The sequence below is a fragment of the Prionailurus bengalensis genome, chromosome X (genome assembly GCF_016509475.1).
Source record: "Prionailurus bengalensis isolate Pbe53 chromosome X, Fcat_Pben_1.1_paternal_pri, whole genome shotgun sequence".
Lineage (NCBI taxonomy): Eukaryota > Metazoa > Chordata > Mammalia > Carnivora > Felidae > Prionailurus > Prionailurus bengalensis.
In genome coordinates this window covers 116,691,519-116,707,698 of record NC_057361.1, presented here as the reverse complement: position 1 = coordinate 116,707,698, position 16,180 = coordinate 116,691,519, and the positions used below count along the sequence as shown (strand labels likewise).

The following is a 16,180-nucleotide window of genomic DNA, read 5'->3' as shown; positions in this document are numbered from 1 at the left end:
CATGAGCCTCTAGAGGCTTCTACGTGTTTTTGGAAGTGCATATATGCGTGTGCATCTGTGATTTTGCATCTTTGAGGCTACGAATCAGTAAACACGTCCTCTGGATGCTGGCCAGGTCAGCATATACGCCTCTGCCCGCTTCCCTGGGTCTGTGTGAGTGTGGATTGTGTGTTTGTGAGTGTATGTTGCTCTGCACCTACACACAGAGCTGTGGGCATTTGTGTGTACCTGTGTGTATGCATATATGTATCTGTGTATGTAGGAGATGACCCCTGTTGGGACTCCGAATTTTATGTTCATACTTGGGAAAACATAGGTCTTTGGCTGTGGCTGTAAGAATATATGGTGTGTGGGATTATGACACACCTGTAGGTCTGGGCCAGTGTGAATATCTGTGGCACTGTGTGTGTGTGTGTGCGCGTGTGTGTGCATTCTAGCGTGTACTTATCTCTGATGAATATGTGTGCACAGATGCGAGCACTTCCTTCCCGAAAAACTTTTCTGGTCATTTCCACACCTGCTTGTCTATGACTCAGCCAGCAGAAGGAGCTCAAGCTTTTCTTCCTACTCTTGAAGCAGCCAAGAAAATAAACATTACAATATGGACTCTTTGGAAAAATGTGGATTATGGAAGCTGGTGACTATGGTCTAAGAACACAGGTTTTTTATAATCTGAAGACAAAAAGTGGGTGGCTCCTCAGTTCTTCAAATCCCGCCACCGTTGCAGGCATCTATGTGGGGACCCTGGCGCACACCCACCTTCCTCCTCCTCTCCGGCCCCAGGCAGAGCCCGCATGCCGCCGCCTGGCCGTCCAAAGCCCACCCATCACAGAGCCTCCGTCCCACCTTCCGCTTCCCCAGGCTTGCCTATTACAGAGGGCTCCAGAGTCACCCCCACTTTCTTGCTCATCCTACTTGTCTTTGCCTCGACATTCAGATGAAGAGGCCTGGTGTCATTTCATGCTTATCACGGACTAAGAGGCCGGAGCCGGCGTCACCCCCAGTTTACACGTGAGGGCTGAAGATCGGAGAGTCCGAGTGCGTCCTGTAGGTCATTTGGCCAACAAGTGGCAGAGGCAGAATTCAAACACGGGCCTGATGGACACCAAAGCCACGTTCCTTCTGTTCTACCACTGACCATTTCTACCATCGAATGTGCCCAGGTTCCAGCGCCAGTAAACAGGCATGTTTGCCTCCAAAGACCGTGCTCTAAACCTTGGTTCTTTCTTGAAATTATCTTACTGAATTCTCGGGATGACCTCAAAGGAAGCACTCTGTCCATGTTTACAAATGGGCGTCCAGACTCAGAAAAGTCAAGTCATTTGTCAAAGTTCTGCACGAGCGTGGAGGTCCTCCGTTCGTACCCTGTGGGGCAACGTGTTGTTGAGGAGGAAGTGTGATAGAGTGAGCATGGGCCTCGTGAAGGGAAGCCGCATAGTCCAGGGTGAGCATGCATACTGTGCTGTGCTTTTTGGTGGATGAAGCCTCCTGAGACTTGTGTGATGAGACTGTGCAGTTGGGGGCAAGTGTGGGTCTTCTGGGGTGAATGTGCGTGTTGTGGTTACGTCTCCGTGTGTGGATCTTGTCTGTGCCGTGGTATGAGTCTCTGAGGACTGTGGGGCAAGTCTGAGTGTTCCAGATCTAGTTCCTGGGTTAGGCGGCACGTCTCTGTGTAGCCCTGTGACGCTAGATGCCACGTGGTGAATGTGTCTTGAGTTAGGTCTCTGGTTGTATAGCTATGATCTCTGTGCTATCTTGCTGAGATGAGCACTGGATGTTGTACGGAAACCAATTTGACAATAAATTATGTTTAAAAAACAATCCCTGTGCTACGGTGGGACGCTAAGTGTTGTGGGGTGAGTCTGGTAAGGCAAGGTGAGTCTGACGGCGGTGGAGAAAATCTGTTACGGCAAAATCCCTTTGTACCGTGCCTTGATGTTACACGTTTTGGGGTGATAAGTTTTACATTGTGGGGTGAGCCTGTCTGAGGGTAGGTGGGTCTGGGTGTCGTGGGGCATGTATGCGGGTTTTGTGGTGTATCAGGAAACTGTTGGTCTGGTGAGTGCGTTTCTTGTGACGTCAGTCTGTGACTCGCATGATTCATATGTGTCCTGCGAGGCTGTTCTCGGTGCACATTAAGGGAAGCGTAGCAAGGTGGGGATGAGGTGAAGCCGTGGATTCTGGGTTGTCTCTATGAAATATGGGTCCTGTGAGTCCTGAGCTTCTGATTTGGAGTCACTTGCTTTGTGGGAGTGATTCTGGGTGTTGTGACTTTCGTGGCTGTGATTCTTTGGAGGTACTATCAGGAAAATCTGGGGATGGTGGAACACGTCCTCACGTTGTAGGGCATGTCTAGGTGTGGAGTATGCATTGCAATCTGCACACTGTGGGATATATATTGGAGTAATGGGGTGAGACTACGTGTCATGGGTTGTTTCTAGAGATTGTATAGCAAAGTGTTTTGTCATAGAGCCAGTGTGCATGGTAGGGTATGTCTGTGCCTCGTGGGGTATCTATGTGGGTTTTTTAAAGCAGGGAGAGTCTCTCAGGTATGGGACTGTGTCTGTACATGATACGGAATTTCTAGAAGTTGTGGTCCAATGCTATGTATTGTGGGGCAAGTGTGTAGGATATAGGCTGATCGCGAATATGGTGTTGGACAAAGTCTGAGCGTGGTGTGGCCAGCCCGGGATTGTGGTGGAGGGCCTGTGTGTTTTCAAGGTACTTTGTACATTGTTGGACGCATCTTCTCGTTGGAGGTTTTGCCAAGGTGTCGTGGGGGTGTGTGCACTATAGATCGTGTCTGGGTTGTGGAGATCAGGGTTGCCTTGTGGGGCAAGGCTCACTTATAAAGAATGTCTGGTGAGGTGAAAACTGTGAAAGATGTCTTCATCCTGTGAGGCAAGTCTGTGTGCCATAGGACAATTCTGGGTTTGGGGGATACATGTTTTTCTTTGTGGGGGTATATGTCTTGTGCAATGACTGTGTGTGTGCGTGTGTGCGTGTGTGTGTGTGCGTGTGTTGAATCTTTGCATCCGAATGCAGCTTTGTGCTTGTGGGAGAAACCTATGTGCTATAAGGCACCTCTGCCTATAGCAAGTTAGCTGTATCTGGGTACCATGGAGCTATTTTGTGCATGGTAAGACCTGTCTTCGTATTGTGTGGCCAGACTGAATTCGGGGGTGCGGCTGGATGTGTGCGGTCTATTCTTACCACAGTGGGGTAACTTTATGTGGTGGAGTGACACTGTACATTATAGGGAGATGATGCATTGTGGAACTTAACTGTGGGTGACAGGGCACGTCTTGATGTTATGGGGTGAGTCTGGGCATTGCGGGGCAAGTCTGTTCGTTGTAACTTCATTGTAGGTATGGGGAGGCATTTCTGTAGTGTTACGGTGAAAAACTGAGTTTTGAGGCAAATCTGGGTCTTATGGTAATATTGGATGGCTTACGGGGTAGGTCTCGGCGTTTTTTTTGGAAAATGTTTGCATCGTGAGGTCAATTTGTGCATTGTGATGGGATTCCACGGGCTGTGGTGGGGATCTCGCGTCATGGAGCATGTGTGACATCATAAGTTGGCCTCAGTGTTGAGGGGTGAGCGTGGGGGTTATGGGCATGTCGTGGTGTGCGTCTGTGTGTTTGGGCAGATATCTGGTAGTTGTGGTAGGTGACGGGTTCGTTATTTGCTTTGTGTTTGAGTCTCTGCGGTGTGGGATAGCACCGTGTATAGGGGTGAAAGTCTGTGCACTGGAGAAGGAGTTTGAGAGTTGTGTAAATGTCCATGCATTGGGGGGGCAAGTCTGTTTTCTGTGGTGTGGTTTAGACCTCCTGGACAAGAATGCTGGTGGCGGTGGGTGGGGTCGGATAGGCCTTTGAGGATGCGACTGGATGTTTTAGGGGAGTCCACTGATCCCGGGGTGTATGTTCTGAGAAACGTCTCTAAGTTGTTACGCGGTATTGTGTGTTTCGGGGTGGGTCCTGTATCTTATTTGACACATCTATGTATTGCAGGATGTCTGCAGCTGTGGGAGAAGCTGTCCATTTTGGAACAAGTGTGGATGTTCGTGCGATTTGGGACGCTGTGGAGTGAATATCACAGAGACAGCTCTGCGCTGTTACTGGAATCTGGGCACTGTTCAGGGAGTATCTAAGCCGTGATCGTTGTCGGCACGTTGTAGCGTACGTCTGGGCATTGTGCGATGAATGTGGGTTCTCAGCTGATTCTAAGTGAGGACCAATCTATGTGCTATGCTGTGTCTGATGCAGGCTGGGTTTGCACGCTCGGGGCCGAGCGTGTCTAGCCCAACGTTGGGAATTTTGCGTTCAGTGTGCAGTGGGGGAGCCTTTGTTCTCTGGGGCAGGTCTGTGAGTCGTTGGTCTGTGAGTCGTTGGTCTGTGAGTTGTTGGTCATGGTTGTGCACATTGTAAAGCAACTCAAAAACCTGTGAGCTGAGTTTGAAAGCCATTGTTCCTTTCTATCCATTACAGGGCAAGCATGGGTTCGGTGAGGGTTTCCATGGGGGCACGTTTTTGTGTTTTAATATGACTTGGCAGCGATTTTTAGAGTCTGTGTGTCGTACTGTGAGTTTGAGATGCCGTGGGTCAAATCTGTGCAAGTTAGGGTTTGGGGACAAGTTTGGGATTTGTGGAGTTAGTGTGGCGTGAGGCAAAAGTGTGTTGGGCTTATCTACATCTTGAATTGTGAGCTGATGTGCTGTGATGTAATCCTGTGTGTTGCAGAAGTGTGCATCTGGGGGCACAACCCTACGTTGTAGGGTGTGCTTACGAGTTGCAGTACATGTGCGTGCAGCGCTTGGGCAAATCTTTGCACCATGAGGTAAGTGTGGGATTAATTAATTAATTGTTAATTGTGGGATTGTTCTACATGTTGTAGGATGGATTGTGCCTTGTGATGCTGTTCCATACCTTGCTGGGACAGGAGATCGCGTGTTGTCACGGACCCCACGTGTTTCTGGCTCCATCTTTTGCTGAGGCATGTATGTAAAAGTTGTGTGTGTGTGTGTATGTGTCTGAACTCTGAATATTGTGTGGTACATCTATGTGCCATGAGTTGACCCTATACAACTCATGGAAAATCTGCACACTCTCGTGCGGTTTTGTGTGGGTCTGCGAATGGTGGGCAGAGTCTTGGCATTCGACCTAGGAATTGTAGAGAATGTCCGAATGACTGTGTTGCGGAAGAGATGCATGTTGGGGCATGTTTCTGATTTGCGGGAAGTCTTGTGGCATGAGAGTCATGTCCCCACTGTAACTTGATACTGTGCATTGTGGGGGGCATATCAGTGCTTTGCAATATGATTGTGTACTTTATGGGAAACGTCTGAGTTGTGCATTTGTGTCCATGCTTTGGGTTTTTTACAATTCTGTGGGCTGTGCAAGGAGCTAGGGGTATCGTAGAGTGACTCTGGGTATGGGTGGTTCTGGACGCTGTGACACATGTCTGTGCATCTCAGGATAGGCCTTTGTGTGCGGGGACAAGTCTAGGGGTTGTGGTATTAGATCAAACTCAGTAGGGCGGACCTGTGTGTCGTGGGATCAGTCCACTGTGGACTACGTGTTACATGAGGCATGTCCGTGTTGAGCGTGAGACGCTCCGACATTTGTCCACGCACTGTATGGTGTGTCCAGGTGTGAAGGGGCAAGTCTGGGAGTTGAGAGGCATATCTATGCATTATAGGGCCTCCGCGTGGTAGAGAAATGGGGGGGAGAACGCTTTGTGGTGAGCCTGGGTGCCGTGGCTCTCGTATTTTCACTGTGGCGTGACTGCATATGTTGTGGAGCAAATCAGCTTTAGAGAGTGAGTCTGTGTGTTGTGATTCCGACCTGTGCATGGAGAGGCTGTGTTGTGGGGCACGCCTGCGTTAGGAGGCAGGCCTGTGCACCGTGGGGTTTACCTGTGCTTTGTTGGGGGGCATACGGGGCACTGTGGCACGTGACTATGCTACGCAACGACTGTGTGTGTTGTGCGACGGTGCGGGCCTTGTGGGGCCTACCCTGGCATCGTGTTGTTATTACTCTGCGCACTATGGGGCGAGCTTGTGGGTTAGGGTCAGGTCCATACTTCGAGAGGCACGTGTGTACGTTGTGGGCCAAGCTTGTGGGTTATAATCTGTGGGCAGCGAGGTGACCCTGAATGTTCCGATGTGAGCGTGGGTGATGCAGGCACACGTGGGCATTGTGGGAGATGCCTGTGTATGACGGGACATGTCTGCAGGTTGCGGGATGAGTCTGTGGTTACAGCTTGTATCTGAATTCTCTGCACCTGCATATCTTTCGGGGGACTACGTGGAGACAACCGAAGGTGTTTGGGGCCTTTGCGTTGTGATATCATTCTGTTCCCTTGGGCAGCTGGGCGCTGTGGGAGTGCCTGTGCATTAGAGGATATGTCCAGGTGTTGTGAGGCTACGGTGCACGGTGGGGCAGGACGGCGTGCTGTGTGGCCTGTCTCTGCTGCGTGGGAGAAGTGTGCACCGTGGTGCTGAGTGCGTGGTCGGGCGAGGCGCCGAGGTACCGTGGATCGGGTCTGGGCGTTGCAGGACAGGCGTCGGTGTTGTGAAACGAAGGTATTTACCGGAGCCGGCGTGCGCGTCATGTGCCTGATACGGGCACTGCGGGGTAGGTCTGCTTTGTCCCATGATTCTGTGCGCTCTAGATCTGCTTGGAGGGAAGGGGGCAATCCACGCGCTGAGGGACAAGCCTGGCATGGTGGGCAAGCGTGGGCCCTGTGGAAAGAGAGCAACTTGGGGTGTACGAGTGAGATGTGTGGGCTGTGACGGCGACAGTGGGATGTGACTTTGTGTGGTGGTCAAGGCTACGTGTCGTGGACTGTTTCCAGGGATTTTGAAGCGAGGCTCCTCTGTGCACGGAGAACACTCGGGATTACACATTTTATCCAAGCACTGTGGGGCTCATCCGTTCCTTACGTCACGCCGGCCAGCGTGTTCCGTGCTGAGCGTGTGTGTTGTAAGGGCACGTGTGTATAGGAGAGGCTGCGTTTAGTTGGTGAATCCGACATGGTGAATCCTCGCATGGATGGGTGAATCTGTATCGTGGGTGTGTTGTGTGCAGTCATTTGGGAATCGTAAGCAAACGGTGGTGAGAGTGGGAGCCATGGTGGGATTCTGGGCTTCGTGTAGGTGGATTCCGTGTGTCATGGGCTGATTCGAATTTTTTCCAATTAAGTCTTACCAGCACAGTCCAGTTCCATGTGTAGAAACAACAACAATAACAGTAACAACAAGATTAGCTAACGTCGATAACGCTAACTCCGTGTCAAGCACTGTTCTCAACACTTTATAGGCGTTCACTCATTTGTTCCTCTGTAGTTTTAACAGCCCTACTAAGTAGGTACTATTATTATTCCAACTTGTACCTGACAAAACTAAGGCCCAGAGCAGTTAGGAGACCTTTCCAACGTCACACAATTAGTCAACAGTCCCTGTGGTCCTGGAACCCAGGCAGTCTGAATCCTAAGTGTCAGCTTCTAACCGCAATCTACACTGCCCCTTTGTTTTGGGGTGTGCTGTGCTTCTGGAATGTCTCTGGGCCTTGCGGAGCACGCACAGCTGTGGCGGCGTATCTTGTGTCACACGACACCTAGGGATTATATGTTTGATCCAAGTAATGTGGGGCTCATGTGTGCACTGTCAGCGTGGGCAGGCTTTTTATCGTGGGCCAACTGTGTGAGTGGCATGAAGTCTCTGCTTTAAGGGAAAGTCATGTGGTTATGCGATTCTGTGAGCAATCAAAGAAATTGGCACATTTGTGTGAGTACCTATTTTGAAAGGTGTGTTTCCTTGAGAGTCTACTGCCTGGATTACGGCACATACCTGTGCCTTGTGGAGTCAGTCTAGCTGATCAAGTCTTTGCTTTAGAGGGTAGGTTTGTACACCGTGACGCAGTTCCGCGAGTCATGGGGGAACCACGCGTGCTGTGCGAGGCGTGCGTGTGCCGTGGGGGCTCCAGGTATGCTGGGGCTAACGGCTACCTTCCCGAGGGGGGCCGTCTGTGCATTGTGCGCTGCCTCTGGGCGTTGTAATGTGTGTGTGGGGGCACGTGCACATGGGCGCGTTCGTGAGGAATGTGTCTGTGCATTTTAAGGTTGGTCCATATCCATGGGAAGCGTCTTCGTGTTGTGGGACATGTTTGTTTGTACGATAGAGGTGAGTGGGCGTTTTGCGGGGGGATGAGTTTGTGCGTTGTGGAGTTCGGCTGTGGCGCATGGTGCACCGTGCAATGGAGAGCATGGCGAGGCTTCTCCGTCCATCCTGAAGTACCCCTAGGTGTCCCGGGATATGTAATAGGTATTATAGAGTGTTCTCCGTATTCATGAGGCAAGCCTTACTTTATAGGAGAGGACTTACGTTGGGGGTTTACTCTGAATGTTATAATGCAATTCCGTGTATCGTACAGGGTCTATCTGGACATGCTAAGCTGTTTTGGAGCACATCTACGTACTGTAGCGTGTCTGGGTGTCTTTGGATGAGTCTGTGTATTATCATGAGTCTCCCTCCTGGGGAACCCCCGAATTGTTGGGTGAGTCTGTGTGTCGCAGGATGAGTCTCAGTATCATGGTGCAAGTCTTGTACGTTCGTGAGCATGTTTGTGAATAGAAAATATATGTACACGTTATACAACAAAAATGTGAGCCTGGGAGGATGTGGTGGTGTGCTACGGGGCATATTGCTGAGTTGTAGGGTGCATGGATGCGTGTTTGTGTGTGTGTACGTGGGTGTGTGTTGTGTTGTGGGTCTGTGCCTCGTGGGGTGAGGCCGGGCTTTATGCATCCAGTCTGAATACTGTGGTGTGAGCCTGCGTATAATAGAGCAAGCCTGTGCACGGAATAGCAAACTTGTTGATTGCGATACAGTTGTGTCTATTGTGAGTGGCATCTGGTTTAGGGTTCTGTGTGTGCTCGGGGGGGGGGGGGTTGTGGGGGCATATCTGTGTGCTGTAGCGTGTTTTTACATATTCTCAAGCCAGCCCGTGTATCACGCAGCCAATCTTTGTGTTGCCGGATGATTCTAGGTATTTGGGGTAGGCCTTTTTCACTTTAACAGTAAGGCTTCGGTGGGGGGAGTGACGGTCATATGAACGAACAGCTGCATAGTTTCTAGGTGCCTGTACTAAGCACTTCACGTATCTTAATTCATTTACTACTCACGACGACCCTTCTGAGTAGGTACTACTGTTACCTTTGTTTTACAGACGAGCAAACTAAAGAACAGAGACATGTACTTACCCGAGGTGATACAATTAGAAAGGGGTGGAATCTGGATTTCAACCCAGGTTGTCTGGGTCCAGAGGCCTTGCTCTTAACCACTACACAAGCTATGTCTGTGCTGCAGGTCAGAGCTGGAGCTCAGTAATGTGGTGAGCTATGTCCGCGATCCGTGATGGAAACATTCGCCTCGCAGGCGTAATACGCATTTTGCGTGTCTACGAACTGGGGACTGTGCATGTGACGTGTAGGTATGCTGTGTTAGAATGAGTCCACGCTATGACCAGATGCGTGCACGGCAGAAGAAATCTATGTGTTTACAGGCAGCCCATGAATTGTAAGTTGTGTGAGTGTGATTACACGGCGGGGCTCGTCCGTGCACTCAGGGTGAGTTTCGGGGCTCGGTCGTGTTTGCGTGTGTTGCATAGCAAGTATGTCTGCTAATGTGCTGGGACACGTTCATGTGCGCTGTGGGGCGGGGGGGGGGGTGCCGTGTTGTGGGATGGGTCTGTGTGTTGTGGGTGGCCTCCGTGTTGCGAAATGAGTGAGGGTAGTCTGGATCACGTCTGCGACTGCGCCCTGAGGGGTGGCTGTGTGAGCCCTGAGGAGTGGCTCCGGACACCTTGGAGACAGATTAGGTGGTGCCGCGGCACGAGTGTGTCTGTTGTGGAGCCAATCTGTCCGTTGTCGGGCTCGCGTGCATGCTGCGACGCGGTGCTGTGCACTGGGGAAGAGGGATGGCTATTTATTGCAGCATGTCTAAGGAACGTGGGGCACGTACGTTGACGGAGGGACACGGCACGCCTCGTCTCGCAAGTGTGCGTGGCCGGCGAAGGCCTAGATGCGGGGCAAACGAGCACACCGTGAGGCAAGGGTTGGCGTCGTGTGGTAACTGTATTTGTTGTGGAGCGAACTGGGCCTGGCGGTGTGCATGCGTTCCGCGGTGCCTCTCTTTGTGCCATGGAGCAAGTGTAGGTACCGTGGGGGAGCGTGCCTTCCCGCGTGGGTCTCTGAGCTGCGTCAGGAACTGTGTTCTGGGGCGACATCTGTGTTCTGTGGACGGTCTGCGTGCTCTAGGGCGCATCTGTGTTACGGAGTAAGGCCACGTGGCCTGAAGTGGGGCGCCTGCGTGCTCTAGGGAGTGTCTTCGGGACGCGAGGGGAGTCTGTGCCCTCGGGAGAATCTCAGCTCTGGATTTAGTCAGCGGGGCACCGGGAGAAATCTGTGGGCTGTGGGCAGAGGCCACGTTCTGTGGTGTGTGTCCTGTAGGACATGTCTGTGTCCTATGGAGTAAGTCCGTATTTGCTAGAGAGCCTGGGCCACACCAAGGGCTCGCGTGCTATTGGGACAGTCTGTGATGTCGGGACTGTGGGTGGGTCACGGGAAAGTCTTTACGGAAGGGCGAGTCGCGTCATGTAGGGCAGGTCTATGTCCCTGACGTGAGACTTTCTGCCTCGCAGACAATATGTGTGTCTTTGGGGGAGTCTGAGTGACGTGGGAGATGACTGTGTACCTGTCCGTGTGCCGTGCACAGAGTGTGGGTGCTGCAAGGGTAAATGTGTTAAGTGACCGGTGGGCCTTAGAGGGTAAGTTTGTACATTGCAGCCCAAGTCTATTTCAGGGCAAATTGTCCTTTACTATCTACAAATAATAATGCCAACACTCATACAAACGTTACTATGTAACAGACACTGTTCTAAAGGTGCCATTATTAATCTACATTTTACATCTGAGAGCGCCGAAGCACAGAGACATTAAGCAATCGTCCTATGGCCACGCAACTAGCAAGAGGTGGAGGTCTGAAAGCAAGCAGCCGGTTTCCTGCGCCCACACTACCATGAATCCCCTTAGGGCCTGGGGGGCATCAGTGGCCTCAAACACTGGGAATACTTTGTGGTCACTGCTGGACACAGCGAAGGCAGGTAATTTGAAAGGAAAAGGGAGCAGCTCAAAGCCTTCCAAGTATTACAAGATAACACAACGCTCGATATGCAATAGCGACGGCAGCTTAGCCCAGAGAAACTGACATCATGACTGCACAAGCGCGCCTTCAGTGACTGCGGCCCCCACAGCCGCATTCTGCCACTGCAGAGGAGTCAACACGCATGCCCTGACGAGCTGCTGTTGCCAGGGAAACCAGCCTCCAGTCACAAACAAATCACAGCCTAATGCGGCAAGTCAAGAAGTGACCGGGCCGTGGCTGTGAGCCAAAAGAGCCCCTTGCAATGAAGGCACGCAAGGCATCCTCCCACCCAATGCCCCCTGTGTTTCTTCCTGAATCAGCAAAGGCTAGAGGCCAGACTCCGAAGTCAAGAGACAAAGAAGGCTGTGTTAGACGTGGGGATGGGGGGTGGGGTGGAGGGGGAGGTGTCAGCAGTGGGTGGCAGGTGATTTTAATAATCAAATATTTCTGTGAGCAACACTTAACTCTTCTCCCACTAAGACTAAGAGTCTGTTTCATGCCTGAGCCTTCCGCCTGCAGTGAAAAGAGGTGAAGCACTGGGGTGTGTCCTTACCTACAAGAGACGGTTGCAGTCTACCTCCTTTAAATCCCTAGATCAGACTACTGCCAGCAACAGGCTGGCGAGCGTTATTTATTTCTGCTCCTCTCACAGCTCTTACATTTCCTTCTTATACCATTCTAGAAAACTCCAGGAACTGAGTCCAGACAGCTTTAATTCTCCGAGCACCTGAGGAGTAGAAAAAGAGGTTGAAGGAGGAACCTTACCAGTAACACTAACCCCGGGGCGTGGGGGATATGTTTTGAACCCACAATTAGGATGCCAACTGTGTCCAAGGGGAATAGGACATCTGGGACAGTGGTTTTATATATTCACTTCCCTCAGTTTTAATTTGTAAAAAGCATCTGATAAAAGTACAGTTTGGGAGTATTTAAAATTTAAAAATCCTGTCTGAAAACCACTGAGCTATACTGCATGTGTCTAGAATCCTTGAAAGGCATAAGCACGAACGTGATGCTTTAGAATGCTACCAGAAGCTGCAAGAAGGTACAAATACTATTGCGGAAAGGGACCACCTGGGGCAGAAAGAAAATGGCCGACCCGTGGACACTATTGCCCTAGCTAAAGGGAGAGAAGTTGTTGCCATTTGAAATCAGTGGAAGGAGGTTGGATTATTCAATAAATGATGCTGAAACAATTGGTGACCTATTTGGAAAAAAAACAACATTAGATCCTCCTTCAAATTCATACCATACACCAAAATGAATTCCAGATGAATCAGAGTTAACTGTAAAAAATGAAGCAACGGAATGGAAAACAAGACAGGTGAGTGTACTCATCAATGAAAAGAAATAAATCCCCAAATCAGAAAATTGATAGCTGTGGATATCTAAAACTATAAGGCCGCAACATGGGGGAAAAAAAAAAAGCTGCATGAATGGTATAAAATCAATAGGCAAACAACAACTGGGAAATAATGTTGTCACCACATATGATAAATAAATTAGGCGATAGTGTTTAAGGAGGCGGTGGAGGGCAAATCTTAAACTGGTTCATACCATTTGATCCGGAAATTCCACGTCTACAAATTTATCCTAGGGAAACAAAAACCAGAAAAGCACACAGAGATTTATATGGAAAGATATTCTTTAAATGATAACAGCAAAAATTGCACCTATAAACATTCGATAACTAGACATTTAGTGGGACACTTAAGTGATCAGAAATTATGCATCCATAGAACCCTGCATTCTTATGGAATGTTTAGAAAATGACGAATCGCTCTCCATATGTTGTTTAATGATGATTAAAGCAAGTTGCAAAACTGTATGCACATATGATTTTCATTTCCTATACAAATATACATTTCTACACATTCATTTGTACATATTCAGGAAAGAGGAACTGAGGGTTAATTTTTGCAAATGTTAAACAATTAATATGCAAAATTTTTATCATAAAGGGGAAAGACAGTATTTTCATGACTGCTATAAAAGCAGTGGGAGCACAGAAAAGAAAGTCTAGGGATAAAGACAAGCAAAACAAAGCCTAAATGTACCTACGGGCCAGGGGGAGATCCAGGAAAACAAACTCAGTGTGAGTTACAAGAAGATTACAGTATTATTTTCAGGTTAGCAGGTGTAGAATTTCTTATACAAGATGGACTCCTGGAAAATTTTCTTCACTACACCAGAGAACGGTCACATGTCCCAGGATGCGTCAGTCATTCTCTCTGCCGCAGTGCTCAGTTCAATGCCCCCCTCCCTCTGCCTTCGGCACGCTCTCCCCTACTCCCCGTGCAAAATATGCCACCAGCGGACATTTTCAGCTTGGAAAAATGGCCCATCTTGTGGGTTTTCTTTAAAGCTTTTCTTTCTTATGTGTCCTCCTTGATCGCTGTTTGTCATCTAACTCATAAATCTACGTTTGCTTTTTTTTCCTCCTTCCTTCCTGCTGAAGTGTCAAAAGAGTCTGAATTTCAAAAGAAATAAACTGCTCCAGTTTTTTTTTTTTTTTGGTTTGTTTTCTTGCAGAAATGGATCTACAAATGCAATTTCTAGGTAAAAGGGGGCACAACATCTTACACGTTTTCAGACACTTTTCAGAAACAAACATAAAAGCTTTTTTGATAAGAATCTCTGGTCTCCTTCTTCCATCCCTTGTGAGATAAAGAGGCGCTGAGAATATTCTGCCTTTACGGTACAAATTGATGTCCACAAGTACAAATAGATGATTTTCAAAATAAAGGTATAGCCATGATATTCATTATTTCATTTTCACGATTTTTCAGCCTAAAACCAACTTTTAATCTTTCCCCTTCAACACATGTTCGTCTCTCACATGAAGCAATTAAGCCGAACGTTACAGGCTGCCCTCCTCACTTTCTCTCCTGTACAGACATCCAGTCACATGATTTTCTTAATTAAAAAAAAAAATGAGGCATGGTATCCTTCCCATTGCCAAGTAACAGTTTTCTCATACTCTTCCCACACTGGGACAGGAACTCAGATCTGAGAACATCTTGAATCGTAACCCATTTTCTCAAGCCTCATCCAAACATCATAAAGCTGAGATACTGTTCCGAACACAATTTCTCATCTTGGTAACAACTTCATCAAGTCATATGTTGGGAAATATCTTACCAGAATCACAAGGGGACATTTCTAGATTTCCCTCCGGCGGCCCACTTGCCATGTAAGACACCAGCTTTAAACTAGTAACGTGACTGTGGAATATTTAGAATTTAATTAATCCATTTTCCAAATACTGGTGATTAGAATCAGGGATTCCTAGATCGTTCTGTATTATTCTACTCCTTCAAAACATGTTGTTCACTTTGCAAAGCGTATTTTGGGGATCTATTTTACAAAAGATTTCTCAGCTACTTACCAGCTGCCTGCGCTCTGCCTTTCCACCAGCTCTGAGGCTGTCGCACTGAAGGGGTGGGGGAAAAACAGCAGCAGCCACTTGAAAATGAGCTGTGTTCTGAAGAAGGGATTAGCTCTATGGAAAGAAATGAAATGCCTTGGGATTATCGTCAAATTCCTCCAAAAACGTAAAACCATATTAAACATCACATGTCAAAAAGCACATGCGCATCAAGGAACAGATTTTAATAGCTAAACCTCTGATCTAAACCACACTTAAATTGCCTTGGTTTCCCGTGGAACCCCTACAATGCCATGGGCTTTTGGCTCTCCCGTCTCCTAGCAACAGTCTCATTAATATTGGTTTCTGCAGTGGTCCTACTAGGCATCAGAGAACACCGACAAGGTCTAGTCTCTGGTAGCATTTTGTTGCTCAGTATGTGTTTTCCCCAGGTCAGTAACAAGGAGGGTCAGGCATTCAATGACAAGTTCTCCAGAGGAAGATTTTGGATTGGAGTGACATTCCATTCTAAGGACAGATTGTTCTTCTGCCCTCCCTTGGTGCAATGCTGTCATTAGACCCTTGACCTAAACATGGGCCTCAGCAAAAAGATGCCTAATGCCTTCTGCAATCCTCAAATTACACACAGAAGTTCAGGCCCCATACCAGTGTTGTTATTATACACCATACGCAGAGAAAAACAAATAATGCACAGAATTCATCTGTGTCCTTACCCCCACTCATCAGCATGGCTCCTGGAGGTATATGTCAGAAAAACAGTGGACGACCTACAACCAGATCAAAAACAACCCTTATCTGTAAATATTAACACTAATATGACAAAATATTGACTCCATGTTAAGGAAATAAGAGCAGGTTGTTGTACAATATGTATAATGCGATCACTTGTATAACTTATGTGGACAGGAATGAATGTACACAAAGAAACCTGGAAGGCTATACGTCAACGTGTTAAGAGTGATTACGTCTGGGCTTTCTATGGATGGTAGAATTGGATGGGGGGTTCGGTCGTGTTTCTTTCTGATGATATAATAACTTTTCTGCAATTAACATACATCCCTTAGGTTAGTAAAACAAAACCATGCCCAACAATGCCAATGTACTTAATGCCACTGAACTATACACTTAAAATAGTTACAAAGTTAAATTTTATGTTATGTATGTTTTGCTACAATAAAAAGAACCATTCGTTCACTCCCCAAACATGTACTGAGTCTCACCACATTCAGTATACTGTATGCTGGGCAGACATTATAAAAATGAATAAAACACAGTCTGTTCCCTTCTAAAAGCTCATAATCTAACGAATGAGTACCCCCAAAACTTCTATGCGGGTTTTTATTATACATGACACGTAGAACTGCTGCATTTAGAAAGAGATATTTCATTAACATACTTTTTACATTTCATCAATTTTGGGTAACATTTATAATTAGAGTTGTTACATCGTTTGCCTAAACATACTGGACTCCTGGTATGTGGAGGAAGTAAAGGAATACATAGTAAATATTTTAATTGTTATTAAGTATTTTAATATGTAAGTAATATATATATTTGTATATGTGTATAAAATTGTCATATTTTTA

General features: G+C 47.9%; 1 long non-coding RNA gene across 3 annotated transcripts in view; it reads right to left on the bottom strand.

Annotated features, from left to right (window-relative positions):
* Positions 1-14,763, bottom strand: part of LOC122477918 — a 52,859-nt gene extending 38,096 nt beyond the window's left edge. Inside the window, exons 1-3 of one of the 3 annotated variants that reach the window (XR_006295790.1) lie at positions 14,595-14,763; positions 12,764-12,799; positions 11,760-11,933 (exon numbers count right to left, since the gene is read on the bottom strand). This is a non-coding gene — a long non-coding RNA (uncharacterized LOC122477918). The remainder of the gene's footprint in view (positions 1-11,759; positions 11,934-12,763; positions 12,800-14,594) is intronic. The other 2 variants (XR_006295787.1, XR_006295788.1) reach the window with 2 other exon arrangements.
* Positions 14,764-16,180: the final 1,417 nt, after the last annotated feature.